The sequence below is a fragment of the Rhinoderma darwinii genome, chromosome 1 (assembly GCF_050947455.1).
Source record: "Rhinoderma darwinii isolate aRhiDar2 chromosome 1, aRhiDar2.hap1, whole genome shotgun sequence".
NCBI lineage: Eukaryota > Metazoa > Chordata > Amphibia > Anura > Rhinodermatidae > Rhinoderma > Rhinoderma darwinii.
Window position 1 is genome coordinate 150508808 of NC_134687.1, and position 20397 is coordinate 150529204.

The following is a 20397-nucleotide window of genomic DNA, read 5'->3' on the forward strand; positions in this document are numbered from 1 at the left end:
GGCCCGTAATTATGGGCGTTTTTACGTACGTGTGCATGGGGCCTAAACAAGTCCGTTGACAGCAGAGACAGTACAAGTCAATATATTATATTGAGGACAGGTAAATTGTGTCAAAGGAGGGACCATGCAAATAGGAAGGAGCTTTTGTCATAGGCTACAGGGTATAGTAACAGTCATAATGCCTAAGTCACGTGCGATGTTAAGGACTCGAGGTTATATGTACAGTAGTATTAAAAAAAGAAAAAAAAAACTAGCAGTCCAACATCATTAACCTGATCAATCTGTGTATTTGGTAGGTGATATTTCTACGCAGCAAATAATTTACTTGTACGTGTAGTAGAGAAAAAAACAGAGCCACCAGTTAGGGCATGCATGCCGCTTATTCTGAGAAACTGAATCATTAATTGAAAGGTACTTGTTCAAAACAATAGCAGTGAGGAGTTAAATTGGCAAAGTCCTTCATTCTGTGGAATAACAGGTATCCATTTTGGCCGTTATTTAAGGTAGGAGGGTGGCAAATGTTGCACATGTTGGTTATAGTGCATTTCCTTCTGAAATACTGGGGAAAATGGGTCAGTCCAGACATTGTTCTGATGAAAAACATACTTTGATTAAAAAGTTGATTGGAGAGGGAAAAACATATAGAGAAGTGCAGCAAATTATAGGCGGCTCCGCTAAAATGATCTCAAATGCCTTGATCAAAAATGGCTTGGCAACCAAAACCTGAAAGATGCGGAAGGAAGCTGGGAACTACTTTTTGAGTGGATCAAAGAATAGCCAAAATGGCAAAGGCTCAGCCAATGATCACCTCCAGAAAGATCAAAGAAGATCGGAAGTTACCAGTGAGGCGATTCATTGAAACCAGCAAGAACTCCTTGCAAAGTCCTGTTAATCCTGAATAGGTTAAAATTTGCCGAGGAACACATTGGCTGTCCCAAAGAGAAATGGCGCAACATTTTGTGGACTTATGAAAGTAAAATTGTTCCTTTTGGATCTAGTGGCGGTAAGTCAGACGACACCGAGCACTGAAGTCAAGCCACAGTACACTGTGAAGAAGGTAAAGCATGGTGGTGCAAAAATCATGATATGTGGCTGTTGCTCATACTATGGTGTTGGGCCTATTTATCGCATACTAGGGATCATTGATCAGTTGGAATATATCAAAATACTTGGGGAGATCATGTTTCCCTATGTCAAAGAAGAAATTCCCTTGAAATTGGTATTTTAACACGACAATGACCAAAACACACCAGTAAGCGAACAACATCTTGGTTACAGACAAACAGGATTGAGGTAATGGAGTGGCCAGCCCAATCCCCTGAACTCAATCCCTTAGAGAAATTGTGGGGTGACATAAAAAATGAGATTTATGAGGCTAATCAGCGCCTTTCAACAAAGCTAGCAGCGCGAGGATGTCATTGCGCCGCTTCTGTGCTTGAAAGGCGCTGATTGACTGGGCAAGTTATTCTGCCCCGCCAATCAGTGTCATTGACGGACGCGTCGTTGAGCTCCAGCAGGCCTGCTGAGAAGAGAGCAGGTCTGCATTTCCATCGGACTGCGCGGGAACGGGATCATGTGTGTATGTAAAGTTTATTTTCTAATAAAACTGAGTGGCATTATCTAAAGTGGGGGCTCTATCTACAGGAGGGGTCGTCTACATGTGGGGGCTCTATCACTATATACCGGGGTAGTCTGTATGTGGGGCACTATCTACAGGGGGGTCTATATATGGGGCACTATATACAGGGGGAGCTATATGTGAGACACTACAGGGGTGGGCTATATCTAGAGCACTATAGGGGAGCTATTTTTTAGGGCACTATCTATAGGGGTGGGCTATGTGTGGGACACTATATACAGGGGTGGGTTACCTGTGGGGCACTGTCTACAGGGGTGGGCTATATGTGGGAGGGGGGAGCTATATGTGAGACTATCTACAGAGGTGGGCTATACGTGGAGCACTGTCTATAGGGGAAGCTATATGTAAGGCAGCACGGTGGCTCAGTGGTTAGCACTATTCCCTTGCAGCTCTGGAGTCCATATGTGGGCACTATCTACAGAGGCTCTATGGGGTCACTACAGGGCTCTATGGGGGCACTATCTACTGGGGGCATGGGGGTGTGTGTGTGTGTGTGTGTGTGTGTGTGTGTGTGAGACAGTGTGACAGTGTATGGTACTAGTATAATCAGAGACACAGTGTATGGCGCTACTATAGTTAGAGGTGCAGTTTATGGTGCTTTATTATATTTAGAGGTGTTGAGAATTTTAACTTTGTTTATAGGTGCAGAAATGTTTTAAAAGTGAGAAGCTAAAGACATCTGAGCGGAAAACTGCGGAAATGGGTCATGGCCGGGAGAAATCCATCATAGAGGTCTGGACCAGAGGGAGAAGAAAAGAACTAGAATCTGAGACGTCACCGGTGAGTCACTTAAAGGGGTTGTCCGAGATAAAATTACTTTGTGTTAATGCTTGCAATTTATAAATGTAAATACATTTGTAATATACTTACATTTTTCAAAGTGGCCCCGTTTCCAGATCCTGCCGCGGGGAACTTGACGGGTGACGTCACTCTCTGCACTGGCTCTGGTCGCTTTGTTGATCTTGAATTCTTTGCCGGGTATACGACACGTCACAAGTGACGTGGTGTATATCAGCTTGTTCTGCTTCACAGCCCGTAACACGCATGCGCTGTCACTGCTGTTCTCGCGGTCCCTGCTGTTCTTGAGATAACAGCATGGGCCGCGCATTACAACAGAACAAGCTGATATACACCACGTCACAAGTGACGTGTCGTATTCCCGGAAAATAATTCAAGATCAACAAAGCGGCCAGAGCAGAGAGTGACGTCACCCGTCAATTTCCCCCGGTCAGGATCTGGAAACGGGGCCACATTTATAAATTGCAGGCATTAACACAAAGTCATTTTATCTCGGACAACCCCTTTAATGTAAATGTTTATTCTGCCTCTAATCAGTACTGTAGTCACTGTATGATCTGCAGTGAGATGATGGGTGGTATGATTTTTTTTTTTTTGTGAAACAGCATCTCCCAGCATATCCTCACCATTGTTCGGGCCATGCTGGGAGCTGTAGTTTTACGCCGTACAAACCTATATGGCAGGGGTTGCACTAAATTGAGCTGTATTTGTTCTGGTGCTGTATATATGTACTGATCGTGGTTCTGATGCTGTATGTAAGTACTGAGCTTTGTTCTGGTGCTGTATATACGTATGAGATTGGTTTTGGTACTGTATATATGTAATGAGTTTGGTTCTGGTGCTGTATTTATGTACTGAGGTTAGTTCTGTTGCTTTATATATATATATATATATATATATATATATATATATATATATATATATATATATATACACACTGAGCTTGGTTGTGGTACTGTATATATGTCAGAGCTTGGTTCTGGATCTGTAATTATATAGGATATATTTAGAATAACAAAATTGCAGGGCAGATGGAATTGTTCTCAATTCATTGTATATTTAATGGGAATCTGTCTGGTAGTTTTAAACCCTTGTACCGCCACCATGCGGTAATACATGACCTGACAATATTTCCAAATATTCCCTTGTATGTTTTATTCATATGCAGCAAAATCTTTAAAATCCACTTTTAAAATGGCACACACTATATGCTAATTAATCATTTCAGGGTCATGGGGCGGTGCCACTATCCTGAAGAGTCACATAGTCCTGCCTCCAAACCCACCTTTCCATGTTTGAGTGACATCTCCCTGGCTGATACAACTTTCTCGGATGCGCCATTGCCTTGTGACACTATACACAAGGGGGGCTGTGTGGCACTATGCACAAAGGGGGGCTGTGTGGCACTATACACAAGGGGGGGCTGTGTGGCACTATACACAAAGGGGGCTGTGTGGCACTATACACATGGGGGAACTGTATGGCACTATTTACAAGGGAGAGGGCTGTGGCGCAATCTACAGGGGTCTGTGTGTGGCACTATATACAAGGGAGGGGGCTGTGTGGCACTATATACAGTGGGAGCTGTATAGCGCTATATACAGTGGGGGCTTTATGGCGATATCTACAGGGGGCTGTATGGCATTATCTACAAGATGGAGGTGGGGGCGCTATCTACAAATGGGGTGTGACACTGTCTATAGGCGGGGCTGTATAGCACTGTCTACAGGGGGCACTATTTATAAGGAGGGCTTACGCACCTGACTGCAAGTTACAATCTCGTAATACAAAGTATGTATAGAAATATTAAATCAAACAGGTTCAGGATTGACTGAGCAAAGATGCAGATCAAGAGGACCATATGTTTTTAAATTTTTATGGGCATTTTTAATTATGATATGGGTACCTTTTCAAGGCAAGGATATTATTGATTAAAGATTTCCTTTGAGTAGAGGGGGGTAGGGACTGCCCAAAATTGTGTTTAGGTATAAAATGTCATTCCAGAATTGGGCTATGGGTGCCAGGTCCACATTAAGTGACTGAAATCTGTTCTCTCTTGATGGCATCTGTGACAGTACTATAAACAATCAAGGCCTTGCAGAATTTGGATGGAGTGAGGTACGACTGATTGGGTTATCTATAGCTGAGCAGGCCTATTTGTAGAATCAAGGGAACACTGAGATGTGAACATAGCATGTCACCCAAGTCCTCCTGAGCCATAGCTGGTATGCACTGTTTTCACCTTGCTTGAGCGGTAAGTGTCTAAACAGAATTTAAATGGGTTATCTGGGGACCAAAACTTGCTAAGGTACTTTAATTTCAAATTCGGTATGAAATCGTGCAGTTCAAACCTGGTGAATTGTTCCCAGAAGTCCCGTAGCTTTTCTAATATTGATGACGCTTCGACACGGCTCCTTGCTCCAGCATTGAATGGAACCGGGACCTCGGTGAGTGACTCGCAACCCCCCGGAGGTCTTCACACGACCCCCCAGTGGGTCGCGACCCACAGTTTGTAACGTATTGTATTGTACAGTTTGCGGTGGAGAGAGGAGGGGGGACTGCAATTTAACAGCCCCCCTCTCCTCCACCGCAAACACAGATAGCACAATACATTATGGGCCCCATCTGCAGCTTGCCTGGAGTCTTCCAGGATCTTCTGCACCGACTCATCCACACCGGCTGGAACGCCCCTCACGTGACGTCACGGTCACATGTTACACTGAGTGTACCATGTGTCCGTGACGTATAAGGAGCCCTGCCCGTAACCAGGAAGTGCCAGCGTCACGGCACAGAGAATTTATGTAATCATTAGCTCGCTGTGAGGCAACGGGGGGCCCTATGGGCCCCCCAGGCTTAGGGGACTGGTCGTAACTGCGACCACTGCTACCCCTATAGCTATGCCACTGGGAGCAGACCATCTGGGCCAGGTACTTTGCCTCAGAGTAGTAGGGAAATGGCCGAAGATATTTTATCTAGCGTAAGTGGAGTGTCCAGCATTATAATTTATTCTGGAGACAGGAGAGGAGTTAAAGCAATTATCAGAGGTAGATGCTACAGAGGTGAAAACTTCACCTGTGGAATGTAAGATGGCCAAGATAGAGGGAGGAGCTGGCCAAAAAGGTCAACAGTTTACTAGATTGATTGCCCAGATCAAAATATCGCTGTTTACTAAAAAAAAATCTCCATTTAGCTTCAAGGGTCAGGAGGTGAATATATAATCTTTGAAGACATCTGCAGGCAGTATGATTAGACTCATTTGGCATCAGTAACATAAGCAGCCTCAGCCTGGACAAGACTTTCCCTAGCTGAATCCTCCATTTCTCAAGTTAATCAAGAAAACTCTGCTTTAACCTATCTGGGTTCGGGAATTGTGATAGACATAAAGGATGAAACCTCCAATTTATAGAAATTGGTGGGGGAGAAATACCCATTGTCAAAAGCATCAGGGAATGATCAGATTTGCCCCTTGAGAGATTGTTAGTAATTTGAAGGAGAGTGTTCGCAGAGCAGAACATATTATCTATGCGGGAAAGAGATTTAGGAGTAGTGGAATAACAGGAGTATGTCGTAGTAGTAGGATACATACGTCACCACGCATCATGCCATTTGAACTTTTACCCATTTCCTTAGCACAGTAATCCCTCTAGGAAGTCTGATAGTGGTCCCCTAGATCAGTGGTCCCCAACCACCGGGCCACAGACCAATATCAGGCCGTGGATCATTTGGTATTGGACTCACGCTGCGCAAAAATCACTGACAGTCTGCACGGCTCCATAGACTATCATAGGTCCGTGCGACGCGCGTGAAAAGCACGCGCATTGCACGGACGTATTACACGTTTGTGTAAATCCGCCCTAAGCCTAACACATAGTAGGCTTAGATACAGGGACCCAGCAGACAGTAATCTTATAATGTATAACATTACTGTCTGCTGGGGCCCTGTATCTAAGCCTACCTTGTGGTAGGCTTAGATACAGGGTCCAAGAGACCGTATCAATCATGATGTGATCCTGTCTGCTGGGTCCTTTATCTAAGCCTATCACATGGTAACGCTCAAACTCTTTAAAAAGCTGAGAAAGGTGATTGTGCAGCAGCTGGGAGAATAAAGGACCAGGCTCGGTCTCTTCCAAAATCCCTGCTAACGTTTGAAACATGTCAAACATCCCTATTTTCACTCGCCGCCCCCACAATTCCAGTTTGGCTTTGAATGCAGTCACTTTATCTGCCGACTTGAAGACTGTTTTCATTCTACCCTGAAGTGACAGATTGAGTTTGTTGAGAAAGTTGTATATGTCACACAAGTAAGCCAGCTTTGCATCGGCTAACGCTAAGCCCTGCCTTAGTAATGGACGCTATCAATCAGCCAGCGGCCATTACTAAGGTGGTAGTAATAAAGTTTAAAACAAATACAAAGCCTCCGAAAAAATATTTTATTGAAATAAAAAAAACACAACGCTCGTTCACCATTTTATTGAAAATAAAAAAAGCCATCATCGAAGTAGCCCTTAAATCCAATGTAGTCCAACATCCGAACCTATAAAAAAAGCACAAAAAAACCCCCAACCATTAGTAACACATGTGGTAGGCTTAGATATATGGCCCATATGTGATCCAGTGTGATGAGCCCTGTATCTAAGCATACCACATAGTAGGCTTAGATACAGGGCCCCAGCAGACAGTAATCTTATACTGTATATGTATAAGATTACTGAATGCTGGGGCCGTGTATCGAAACCGAACATGTGGTAGGCTTAAATACAGGGTCCAATAGACAGTATCACACATGGTCCCTCTATCTTAGGCTGGGTTCACACGACCTATTTTCAGACGTAAACGAGGCGTATTATGCCTCGTTTTACGTCTGAAAATAGGGCTACAATACGTCGGCAAACATCTGCCCATTCATTTGAATGGGTTTGCCGACGTACTGTGCAGACAACCTGTCATTTACGCGTCGTCGTTTGACAGCTGTCAAACGACGACGCGTAAAAATACAGCCTCGTCAAAAGAAGTGCAGGGCACTTCTTTCAGACGTAATTTGAGCCGTTCTTCATTGAACTCAATGAAGCACAGCTCAAAATTTACGGCTGTCAGAGAAGCCTCGCAAAATGCGAGGAGGAGCATTTATGACTGAAACGAGGCAGCTGTTTTCTCCTGAAAACAGTCTGTCTTTTCAGACGTAAAAGCCTCTCATCGTGTGCACATACCCTAAGCCTACCAAGTGTTACTAATGGTTGTTGTTTTTTTTTTTTGTGTTTCTTTTTTTTATAGGTTCGGATGTTGGACTACATCGGATTCAAGGACTACTTCGATGAAGGCTTTTTTTATTTTCAATAAAATGGTTAACGAGTGTTGTGTGTGTTTTTTTTATTTCAATAAAATATTTTTTCTGTGTCTCTGTATTTGTTTTAAACTTTATTACTACCACCTTAGTAATGGCCGCTGGCTGATTGATAGCGTCCATTACTAAGGCAGGGCTTAGTGTTAGCCGGTGCAAAGCTGGCTTACTTGTGTGACATATTCAACTTGCTCAACAAACTCAATCTGTCACTTCACGGTAGAATGAAAACAGTCTTCAAGTCGGCACATAAAGTGGCTGCATTCAAAGCCAAACTGGAATTGTGGGGACGGCGAGTGAAAATAGGGATGTTTGACATGTTTCAAACATTAGCAGGAATTTTGGAAAAGACCGAGCCTGGGCCTTTATTCTCCCAGCTGCTGCACAATCACCTTGTTCAGCTTTTTAAAGAGTTTGAGCGTTACTTTCCAGCCACAAAAGACCCGTTAACTAGAAAGGAATGGCTCCGTGACCCATTTGCGAACAAGCCGGGTGAATCGACCTTGTCCGTGCTGGAAGAAGACCAACTGCTTCAGATCGCAAATGATGGTGGCCTTAAAAGTATGTTTAAGACTTCAGATCTCCCAGCGTCCTGGATTAAAGTCAAGGCGGAATATCTTGAGATCGCCATTAAAGCACTGAAAATCCTGCTTCCATTTCCAACATCCTATCTTTGTTAAGCGGCTTTTTCTGCAATGACAGCAACCAAAACAAGATTACGGAGTACACTAGACATAAGGAACACACTTCGGGTGTCACTGTCTCCCATCAGCCCTAGATGTGACCGTTTCGTTGCAGGGAAACAAGCTCAGTGCTCCCACTGATTCTGCATTATGGCGAGTTGTCACATTTACATTATAAATGTAATAATTAAATGATATAATATGCACTTTACTGTGTTTTGTAATGCGCGTGACACCCACACACCCCACCGCTCCGTGGAAAAATTGTCTTGCATAATACTGGTCTTCTGTGCAAAAAAGGTTGGTGACCGCTGCCCTAGATAACTAGTGGGCCTTCCCACCCTGGTAATGCTAGCCTGCTCCTGCTGTGTTGTATCTGGCTGGTTATAAAAAATTGGTGGACCCCCCCGTAATTTTATTTTTAAATAGAAAAAACTATGTGGCGTCCTCTCCATTTTTCATAATGAGCCAGATACAACACAGCAGCCTAGCATTACCAGGGTAGGAAGTCCCACTCTAATAATACCAGCCTGCAGCCACGCTAGTGCCCGACCATCACTAAAGATGGTCAGGTACTGGATCATACCCGGCTCTTCTCGGCACCCCTGGTGACTGTGGGTACCGGGTAATAATGGGGGGTTAGTGATAGCCTTTTCACCGGCTAACATTAAGCCCCGCCATAGTAATGGACACTGTCAATCAGCCAGCGGCCATTACTAAGGCGCTGAGTCCCATGCAGGCATGTCCAAGATGTTAGAGTGCTTGGCCAGGTGTTAGAATTCTTTGCGTAATCACAAAAGTTACACTATACACTATCTGTTTTAAAAAAAAAATCTAATTAGATATTACATGGTGTGCTTTTTGTAATTAAAGATAAATTAAATTGCGTTGTACGAATAGATCCCGTATACTGTGTGCCTCGACTCTCTCTCTCTACACCAAATTAGTTTCTACCTTAACCAAATTCAAGAAAAGGTAAAGTACTCCAATTGAACAAACAAATTGAACTCAATATCGCGATATGCTGGCAAAAACCTTGACAGGCTGCAAGTTACATCACAACCACAGGGTGCATAGACATCTTTGTGACAGAGTATCACAAAATCATGTTTTTCTGCAAAGCTGGTAAGCTCTTGCTACACATCTCAGGATATGTTGAGATAAGAGGAAAAGGTAAGGAAGGACACATCTATACCAATAGATCCTTGTAAATGTTTCTTAAGAGATACTGTGGGCCTTAAAGCATACCTAACTTTTCAGGTGACTTTTTAGAATAAGCTCTCATATGTGTGTACATGAGAACACTATTTCTGGCCATTATATCCTGCATGGTTTAGCAGTTTTCCCCTCTGCAGGCTCTATCTCGAATTCTCAGTTTTCTCTGAGCTAGTGGGCAAAACCTAATGGCTATCATGTCTCCTGTACATTGCACATAGAGAAGAGGAGAAACCTTCTCTCCTATCTCTATCTATCAACACCTATATAAGAAATCACACATGAACCATTTCTAGCGAAAAATAAAACATTTTTTATTGAAAGACAAAATTGTTAAAAATAAGTACATTGCCAGTAACATTGCCCATGAAAAAAGGATCCCCACATAGGTCAGGTCCCAGAGCCTCATATAGTAAAGTTCAAATAGTGCATGCAAGAACTGTTACATAGATAATAATAATAGAGTCAAATATGGATAGAAAACCATCCAAGGAAAAAATAGTATAATAATAAAAACCAGATTCCAAAGAATATGATTTAAGGAGGCATACAGGCCAAAACTATGGGGGTGGGGGATCAATCCCCCACGTAGCTTCTTCCAGGGGCTATATCTATCAGCTACATACAGTGCATTCGGAAAGTCTTCAGACCATTTCACTTTTTTCACATTTTGTTATGTTGAGGCCTTGTGCTAAAATAAAACAAAATTACGTTTTTCTCTATTCTGCACTCAATTCCCTGTAAGGACAAAGTAAAAACAGAATTAAAATTTTTGCTAATTTATTGAAACTGAAAAAGTCAAATGTCACATGGACAAAAAAAGTATTCAGACCCTTTGCTATGACACATGAAATGTAGCTCTGGGGCATCCCATTTCTCTAGATCATCTATGAAATGTTTCCACACCTTAATTGGAGTCCACCTATGGTAAATTAATTTGATTGGACATGATTTGGAAAGACCCCTGTCTATATGGTCTCACAGCTGACAATACATATCAGAGCAAAATCCAAGCCATGAGGAAAGACCTGCCTGTAGAGCTCAGAGACAGGATTGTGTGGAGGCACAGATCTGGAGAAGGGTACAAAAAAATTTCTGATGCACTGAAAGTCCCCAAGAGCACACTGGCCTCCATAATTCTTCAATGAAAGAAGTTTGAAACAACTAGGACTCTTTCTAGAGCTGGCCGCCCCACCAAATTAAGTAATCAGGGAAGAAGGGCCTTGGTAAGAGAGGTGACCAAGAACCCAATGGTTACTTTGGCGGAGCTCCAAAGATCCTGGGTGCAGATGGGAGGCATTTCTAGGTCAACCATCACTGCAACATTCCACCAATCTGGGCTTTATGGCAGAGTGGCCAGACAGAAGCCTCTCCTCAGTAAAAGACACATGAAAGCCCGCCTGGACTTTATAAAAAAGGACTTAAAGGACTGTGAGAAACAAGATTCTGTGGTCTGATGTAACCAGGATTGATCTTTATAGCCTCAATTCTAAACGTCATGTCTGGAGGAAACCTGATGACCTGCCCAGTACCATGCCTACAATGAAGCATGCTGGTTGCAGCATCATGCTGTGGGGGTGTTTTTCAGTGGCTGGGACAGGGAGACTGCTCAGGGTTGTGGGGAAGATGAATGGAGAAAAGTACAGATATTTTCTTAATGAAAACCTGATCCAGAGTGCTCTGGACCTCAGACTGGGCCAAGGGGTCACCTTGCAACAAGAGAATGACCCTAAGCACACAGCCAAGACAACACAGGAGTAGCTTAGGGACAACTCTGTGAATGTCCTTGAGTGGCCCAGCCAGAGTCCTGGCTTGAACCCAATCGAACATCTCTGGAGAGACCTGACGGTCCCCATCCCACCTGACAGCATTTGAGAGGATCTGCAGAGAAGAATAGCAGAAAATCCCCAAATCCAAACCTTGGGGCATCATACCCAAGCAGACTCGAGGCTGTTATCGCTGCCAAAGGTGTTTCAACTAAGTACTGAGTAAAGGGTCTGAACACTTATGTCAATGCAATATTTTAGTTTTTCCTTTTCAATAAATTAGCAAAAATTACTAACATTATGGTTTCACTTTCTCAAAAAGGGGTATTGAGGGCAGAATGATGGGGGAAAACTAGATTTTATTTTTATTTTAACACAAGGCCTCAACATAACAAAATGGTCTTCTGAAGACCTTCCGTATGTATTGTATAGAAGCTAAGGCAGCATGTAGATTATACAGCAGTAATAAGCAGTGTAGCTGAGAACCCAGCACTGGGGTGAGATAGCAACACTTATCAGGAAACTGCCGCACGTCTCCGTGTCTCTCACGCTGCACCTGCTCCGTTTCCCATGGACTTGCATAGGCAGCGTGTGTGAATAACTCACTTTGCTCCTGCTCCCCTCTATAGACTTCTATCGGCAGCACGTCTCTGTATTCTCTCACGCTGCGCCTGCTCCCTTTCCCATTGACTTGTATGGGCAGCGTGTCTGAATAACTCACTTTGCTCCTGCTCCCCTCTATAGACTTCTATTGGCAGCCAGTGAAGAGACAGATCACTATGACGTCAGAAGTTTGTCGAACATTTAGCTGCACTTTAACTTTATAACTTTTATTTGCCTAAATGCAAATGCACTGTAAATACTACACATTAGGCTGGGTTCACACTGAGTTTTTTGCAGGCGGAAATTCCGCCTGTAAATTCAGTTCCAGTAGTGCTAGAGAAAGGAGAAACTGCTACTATAGACCAAAATCCAGAACAGCGCAGCAGTGTGGCCTTACCACAGCCACAAATAAACGTGAGGAGGCGTGAGATACGCCTTCTCATGAAGGTGGTGATCAACATTGTGCGTCGGCGTAGGTTGCGTCAGGTAAGTTTTGACCAACACTTTTCTACACTCTATTATCAAAATTTAGACAAAGCACTCATTTCTGTTCAACACTTCATTTTTGACAGGAGGAAGAACGACGGAGAGAACGGCACCGTCGTTATTGGGTACACCCCATTAATGAATTGCGGCCACAGAGGGGACACATTGGACATCTGTATGCAGAACTACGATGGTGAGTTGTTTTATTTTTTGCAGTTGCAACGGTACAAAAATGTGAACAGGGAGAACTATGATCCTGTCCCTTCAATCACTAGATGCCGTGATTTATAGGATCCACGGCATCCAGGCCGTTAGCGGGGTTGTAACTAGCACTGTAGCAACCATATCAGCTGCTACGGGGCACACTGCATGAGGGTGCCCGTACCATCCTCCATGTTTGTAATGCATTCTTTATCATGCGCAGAGACAGGATCCCTGCGCCGGCCGGCGTGATGCCATCGCTGCATCACGCCGGTCTATGCAAGGATCCTGTTGTCGTTGATGTTGTGGATCAGCTTAGTTCATCGCCTAGGTGAGTATCATGTTTTTTTGTTTTATTTTGGTGGTGTGGCTGTATGGCGCTATCAACAAGGGGTTGGTGGGGTGCGCTATCCACAAGTGGGTTGTGACACGGTCTACAGGGGGGGGGGGCTGTTAGATAGTGGTGAATGGAAAAACTGAATTGTAACTTAATAAACCAAAAATGCTTAATCCATTGTGATTTTTCTTTAGAGCAATTCGGAGAAGTTTTTAGATTTGATTCGATTGCCTGAGCACATTTGATCGGCTGGATGGGATCCTGCAGTGCCATCTGATGAGCCAGGACACCACCATGAGGAGGGCCATCTCTCCTATGGATAGGCTGCTTATCATGTTGCGGTGATTTATTTATTTTTTAAATATCTTTTTGGTGTGTTTTGCCTTCTTGACCATCGATTAAATTTGTATGATATTAGCAGGTATGGTCAAGATAGGCTTGTATAAACGTGATTGCTCCATGTACTAATTTTATTCTCTTTCAGATTTTTGGAAACTGGGGAGAGTTACGCATCACTGCACCTCCAATTCCGGGTTGGTAAACCTACCATCTCTGGAATTGTGAGGAGTACATGCCAAGTGATCTGGCAGCACTTACAGCCCATTTCGGTTGCTGGCTTTGTGTTATGTACATTGATATTTTGGGTTTAATTTAAAGGCCTTGTATACTTTAATAAAATTAAATTTGTGTTGCAATACATGTGTTGTGTTTTTTTTTCCCCTATAAGTTTGAATGAAGGCTTGTCCACACGGAACGGAATTTGATTAGCAATTGTAGCAGACTTTCTGCTGCTCAAAGAACGCTCAAATTCAGTACACTTTCCGCAGCAGGAATTGACGCGCTGCGGTCCAAAAAATAGACACTGCAGGTCAAGTTCTGCTTTGAATTTTTGTGCAGTGTGTGGATGAGATTTGTTAAATCTCATCCACTTTGCTGTTACTGTATTCAGCTGCGTAGTTTCCATCCACAAAATTCTGGCCGGAAAATACGCAGCAATTACGCTACATGTGGACAAACCATGAAATATTTGTAACCGATCCTGTGGCTGTGTGTGAATTTCATGTATTTGGATAATCCATATTTAAGTGTAGCTAGATATTTAACAAGCTTCTGACATGTCAGTGACATTGCCGAAGTTTTGATTAGTGGGGGTCCGCAACCAATCAGTAAAACTAAGAAGTTGAAGTGCTTCTGTCAGCGCTCAGCAGATTCGTGTGTGTTTGGCTTTTTACGTAAATCAATGTATCGGAGGACGGGCTCAATAAAAAGTCTATGAGCCCGAACTCCAATACATTGGATTTCCAGAAAAAGCCAAACACAAGAGTGCTCACACGAGTACTTCATCTTCTTTGTTTAAGCGATTGGAGGGGTTCTAAGTGCTCGGACCCCACCAATCAAAACTTTACACATGTCAGAAGCTTGTAAAAGTTTAGCTAAACTTTTATTTTTAATTTGTAATCTGAAATGTTATGAACAAATAGTCACTTAGCTGTTCACTACAGATTACAAATTAAACTAGGGATTAGGCCTTCATAAAACAGTTCCATTAATGCAGCCATATAAGGTATAGTGTCAAGGTCAGCCCAAGTCTTTTCTGTCTGACCAGGACACTCTACAGTTCTGTGGTTGCGGAAATGTACCTTATGCTTTGATCACATCTGAGCAGACACAAAGTGACACCGACAGAAACCAGATGGTCTCCGTCTCCATCACCATTGATTTCAAAGGTGACAGAGCTGGTGGTTTACGTTTGCCTCTTTTGTGCACTGGATCAGTCGTACTCGACTACGCTATTGCTTCCAGCCAAACGACGCGTTTGGTGCACAAAAGAGTCAAACGTAAACCACGGGCATCGGCTCCGTCACCATTGAAATCAACCTCTGGTTTCCATCGGGGTCAGTTTGTGTCTACTTAGGGTCCCGTTCTGACGGAAACCTCCCACGGAACGTCACAACGGGACCGCAACGCAGATCTGAACGAAGGCTAAATAGAGTGGATTTACCCTAATGAGATATGTATCCCTTAAAGGGGTTTTCCCATGAGGGTCATTTATGACCTATCCACTAGATATGAAGAAAAGTATAAGGTTTTGAAGCAGCACAAGTTCCGAGTCTGGTGCGGTGCACGCTGTGAAGCCAGGCAAACCCACTCCGGCATAATGCAAATTCCAAGACAAATAGTAGGACAACAGCACACGTCTCCAGATCTTCAAAGTGGTTTTATTGTCAAAACATCCACGACAAACAGGCAACGGTTCGACCCATAATGAGTGTAGGGTCTTTGTCAAGCCTAACATTATGTCTAAAAACATCATCTTAAATAGGTGAATGCAAATAATCACATGGTACATTTCAGCCAGTGAAAATCGTGATCAGTGTCTCCCAGGTGAATTATACATTAATCTTAATGACATCCGTCAATTTGTTACATAATCGTAAAAATGTGTATAAAAACGACATGTCTGCAAACTCATGTCTGCAAACCAAAAACATGTCCACCCCCACCCACAGCTAAACTATAAATTGTAGCAACGAGGGGGGTGTGGGGGGGTTTGAGCCAGTAAGCTGTGGCCCACTGCTGGTAGGGTGGTATGGGAAAAAGGAATGGAAAAATTGGCCACAAGCAGTGGGTAAGGGGCAGGAGCGGTAAGGGGTTGGCTCTGGGTGGCGGTGGAGACCACACCAGAAAGTTGGGCCTGATGAAGCTGTACAGCCTGCCGGAACTGGATGAGAAGTACACCCAGTTCCGGCAGGGCGGGGGCGTTACAGAAGTTTGCCGCCATGGCGTGACAGAATGACAAAGTGGTCTTGCCTTTCCGTTGGCATCAGGAAGATGCCAACGCATACCCAAAGAAATCAAATTTGTTGTCGCCGTCCACCCTCAGGCGTGGCCTCAGTCTCCACATCCAATTGCCAATCCCTTACCCGGGCGGGGTCCTTCTAAGTCCCCGCGTGGAAGAGGTGCAGCTAGGGGGGGGGGGCAGGATCACTGACCTGGGTGGCCACAAGGGGGCATCAAGATGAGAGACCGGCAAGGGTGAGGAGACAGGCGTCTCCTCCCCCAGCGGCATGTCTGTGGCCACCAAGCGTCCCGCCAGTTGCTCTTCCCCCTCCGCTTCATGCTGGGTGGATGTTGAGGGAGTGTGTTCCCTCTCCATCTGCTGCTGTTCATCTTCGGTGGCAGGGGCCTCTGGCTCTTGAAAATTGCCTTCAGTTCTGTGAAAAATAAAAAAAACATTAAGTACCTAGGAAAATTATTTAGGAAAATTAAAACATACGCATCAATACTTATGGCTGTTCTCCCTTGCTAGGCAAGATGAATAGCAGCTCATCATGATTTTCAATGGAGAGCCCCCACTCCTCTCGGCCTTCCACACCTCCTTCATGAAGCGGTCTCACACACTCTTCCACCTTTTTTTCACATCTTCGTCTGCAAAGACAAAATTGAACTTGGTTTTTAAAATACTTTAAAAAACATGTTGAAAAAAAGTGCAATTTAAAAAAATAAAAAGACATACTCACCGTTACGCCTTTTTTGAACAGGTGAGAGGCTAGTCCAGGCCGGCTACAATGCCTTACATAGTTCAATCCACGCAGATTACGGTCACTGTACCCGGCCGTGCCTTTGTCCCATAGGCAGGGATGTGACTGGACCTGTAATAAAATACAATTGAAAGGTCAGTTTATTAACTCAACTAACATTGTCCTGCACACACAATTTATCAACCGCCACTGGGTATGTTCAGATGAAAGGTATTTCATAGTGGAAAATCTGCAGCGTACAGTAGAAGCAGAGTGGATGAGATTTAAAATCTCATTCACACGCTGCATAAAATCCACTAAAAACGTATGTTCACACAGGACGCATACTGTAATGGCAGGAAGGAGGTGAAGGGAAAGTGAGCCCTAATCTACCCACCGCCCTGTCCCTGCCTACTTGCAACGACCCGCCCTAGGCGACGAGGTACAACTGGGCGGCGGTCCCTACGCTGGCTAAGTGCACTGGAAGACAAACGGGGAACACGCAAGGGAAGGGGCAGTAGCCACGGAACGCCACGAGGAAACGGGGCGGCGAACGAACAGTCAGGACCTGGACGAAGTGAGTACACCCGAGCGGGCAAGGAGACAGAAGCAAGCCAGGGGCAAAGCAAAGCAGGTCAAGCAGAACTGCAGCAAGGCAGAAGCACGGCAGAAGCAGGCGGGAGCAAGCAGCAGTGGGGCCAGGAATCCAAAAGAATTACAAGCACTGAGGGAGAGCACAGGGCAGGTAATAAAGGGCAGGGGGCGGAGCTAACTCCGAGAGACCAGGCCGCGATAGGCTCTCCCACTCCTGAGCCTGCCACCCTGGTTGGTGGGAGATGGTGTCAGTCGAACAGGTCTGGCCTCAGGTGTGGATTGATTAATCCCAGGAGTATAGCTAGATTAAATACCTGGCAGATCCCTAACAGTACTCCCCCTTTTATGAGGGGCCACTGGACCCTTACTAAGGGGACCCGGTTTAGTGGGGAAGAGGAGGTGGAACCTCCTGATCAATACCCCAGCGTGAACATCACGGGCAGGTACCCAAGTCCTCTCCTCCGGCCCGTATCCTTTCCAATGGACCAGGTACTGGAGGGAGCCCTGGACCATCCTACTGTCCATAATCTTGGCCACCTCGAATTCCACCCCCTCAGGGGTGAGAACGGGAACAGGAGGTATCCTCGAGGGGGACCAGGACGGGGAGCAGCGTTTAAGGAGGGAGGCATGGAAGACGTCATGTATGCGAAAGGATGGGGGGAGCTCCAGACGGAAGGATACAGGGTTGAGGACTTCAATGATCTTATAAGGTCCAATGAATCGGGGAGCAAACTTCCTGGACGGGACCTTAAGGCGCAAGTTCCTGGACGACAACCAGACCAAATCCCCGACGACAAACCGGGGGTTAGCAGAACGTCTACTATCCGCCTGAATCTTTTGTGCGCTCTGGGACGCCTCTAGGTTCTTCTGAACCTGGGCCCAGACAGTGCACAGTTCCCGATGAACCTCCTCTACCTCAGGATTATTGGAACAACCAGGGGAGACGGAGGAGAACCTTGGGTTAAACCCGAAATTACAGAAAAACGGGGAGACCCCTGACGAGTTACTGACCCGGTTATTCAGGGAAAATTCAGCAAGGGGAAGGAATGAGACCCAATCGAATTGACAGTCCGAGATGAAACACCTTAAATATTGTTCCAGGGATTGGTTGGTCCTTTCCGTATGGCCATTAGTTTCGGGATGGAAGGCGGAGGAGAAGGACAGATCAATCTCCAACTTTTTACAAAAAGCTCTCCAAAATAAGGAAACAAATTGTACCCCTCTGTCAGAAACGATATTGACAGGGGCCCCATGGAGACGCAGGATGTGTTTCACGAACAAAGAAGCTAACGTCTTGGCGTTAGGTAGCTTCTTAAGGGGCACAAAGTGGCACATCTTGCTGAAGCGGTCGACTACCACCCACACCACCGACTTGCCCTGAGATGGAGGCAAATCGGTGATAAAATCCATGGAGATATGGGTCCAAGGTCTCTGGGGAATGGGCAAGGAACGTAGTAGGCCCGCAGGTCGGGACCTAGGGGTTTTGGACCTAGCGCAAACCTCACAAGCGGCGACGTAAGCCCTAACATCTTTAGGCAACCCAGGCCACCAATAGTTTCTGGTAATGAGGTGTTTGGTGCCCAAGATGCCAGGATGACCAGATAGAGCGGAGTCATGGTTTTCCCTGAGTACCCTCAGCCGGTATTGCAGGGGAACAAACAGTTTGTCCCCAGGGATGTTCCCGGGAGCTGCACCCTGATCAGCCGCGATATCAGAAGCTAAATCAGAATCCGTGGCAGAGACGATTATACCAGGGGGTAAAATACAAGCGGGATCCTTCTCGGAAGGAGGATTGGCCATGAAACTACGTGACAGAGCGTCAGCCTTAATATTCTTGGACCCAGCCCTATAGGTAACCAAGAAATTAAATCTGGTAAAGAATAGTGCCCACCGAGCTGGTCTAGGATTAAGCCTCCGGGCCGATTCTAGGAAAACCAGATTCTTGTGATCCGTAAGGACCGTTACCTGGTGTCTGGCCCCCTCCAGGAAGTGCCGCCACTCCTCAAACGCCCATTTAATGGCTAGAAGTTCGCGGTTGCCAATATCATAGTTACTCTCCGTGGGCGAAAACTTCCTAGAGAAGTAAGCACAGGGGCGGAGATGGGTGAGGGAGCTGGTACCCTGGGACAAGACGGCCCCCACTCCCACCTCGGAAGCGTCAACCTCCACAATAAATGGCTCCTCTTGGTTGGGCTGAATCAGCACGGGGGCCGAGATAAAGCACTTCTTGAGAGTCTCAAAGGCCTGGACGGCCTCAGGGGGCCAATGGAGGACATCGGCACCCTTGCGGGTGAGGTCCGTAAGAGGCTTAGCGACGACCGAGAAGTTGGCAATAAATCTCCTGTAATAGTTGGCGAACCCTAAAAAACACTGTAACGCCTTAAGGGAGGCAGGTTGGACCCATTCCGCCACAGCTTGAACCTTGGCAGGGTCCATGCGGAATTCATGAGGAGTGAGGATTTGCCCTAAAAATGGTATCTCCTGTACCCCAAAGACACATTTTTCAGTCTTAGCAAACAGATTATTCTCCCGAAGGACCTGGAGCACCTTCCTGACATGCTCCACGTGGGAGGACCAGTCCTTGGAAAACACCAGTATGTCATCAAGGTACACAACAAGAAATATCCCCAGGTAATCTCTCAGGATTTCATTAATAAAATTCTGGAAGACAGCAGGGGCATTACACAACCCAAAGGGCATGACCAGGTATTCGAAATGACCCTCGGGTGTGTTGAACGCAGTTTTCCACTCATCCCCCTCTTTGATGCGGATAAGGTTATATGCCCCCCGTAGATCGAACTTAGAAAACCACTGGGCTCCCTGAACCTGATTAAAAAGATCCGGAATCAAAGGAAGTGGGTACTGGTTCCTTACGGTGACCTTATTCAGGTTACGATAATCAATGCACGGCCTAAGACCACCATCCTTCTTCCCCACGAAGAAGAAGCCAGCACCTACAGGAGAAGTCGAGGGGCGAATGAAACCCTTGGCCAGGCATTCTTGGATATATACCCTCATCGCTTCACGTTCAGGACATGAAAGATTAAATATCCTACCCTTAGGAAGCTTGGCACCAGGCACCAAATCGATGGCGCAATCGTAATCTCTATGGGGGGGCAACACCTCAGAGGCCTCCTTGGAAAACACATCGGCGAAGTCCTGAACAAACTCAGGAAGCGTGTTTACCTCCTCCCGGGGAGAAATAGAGTTAACAGA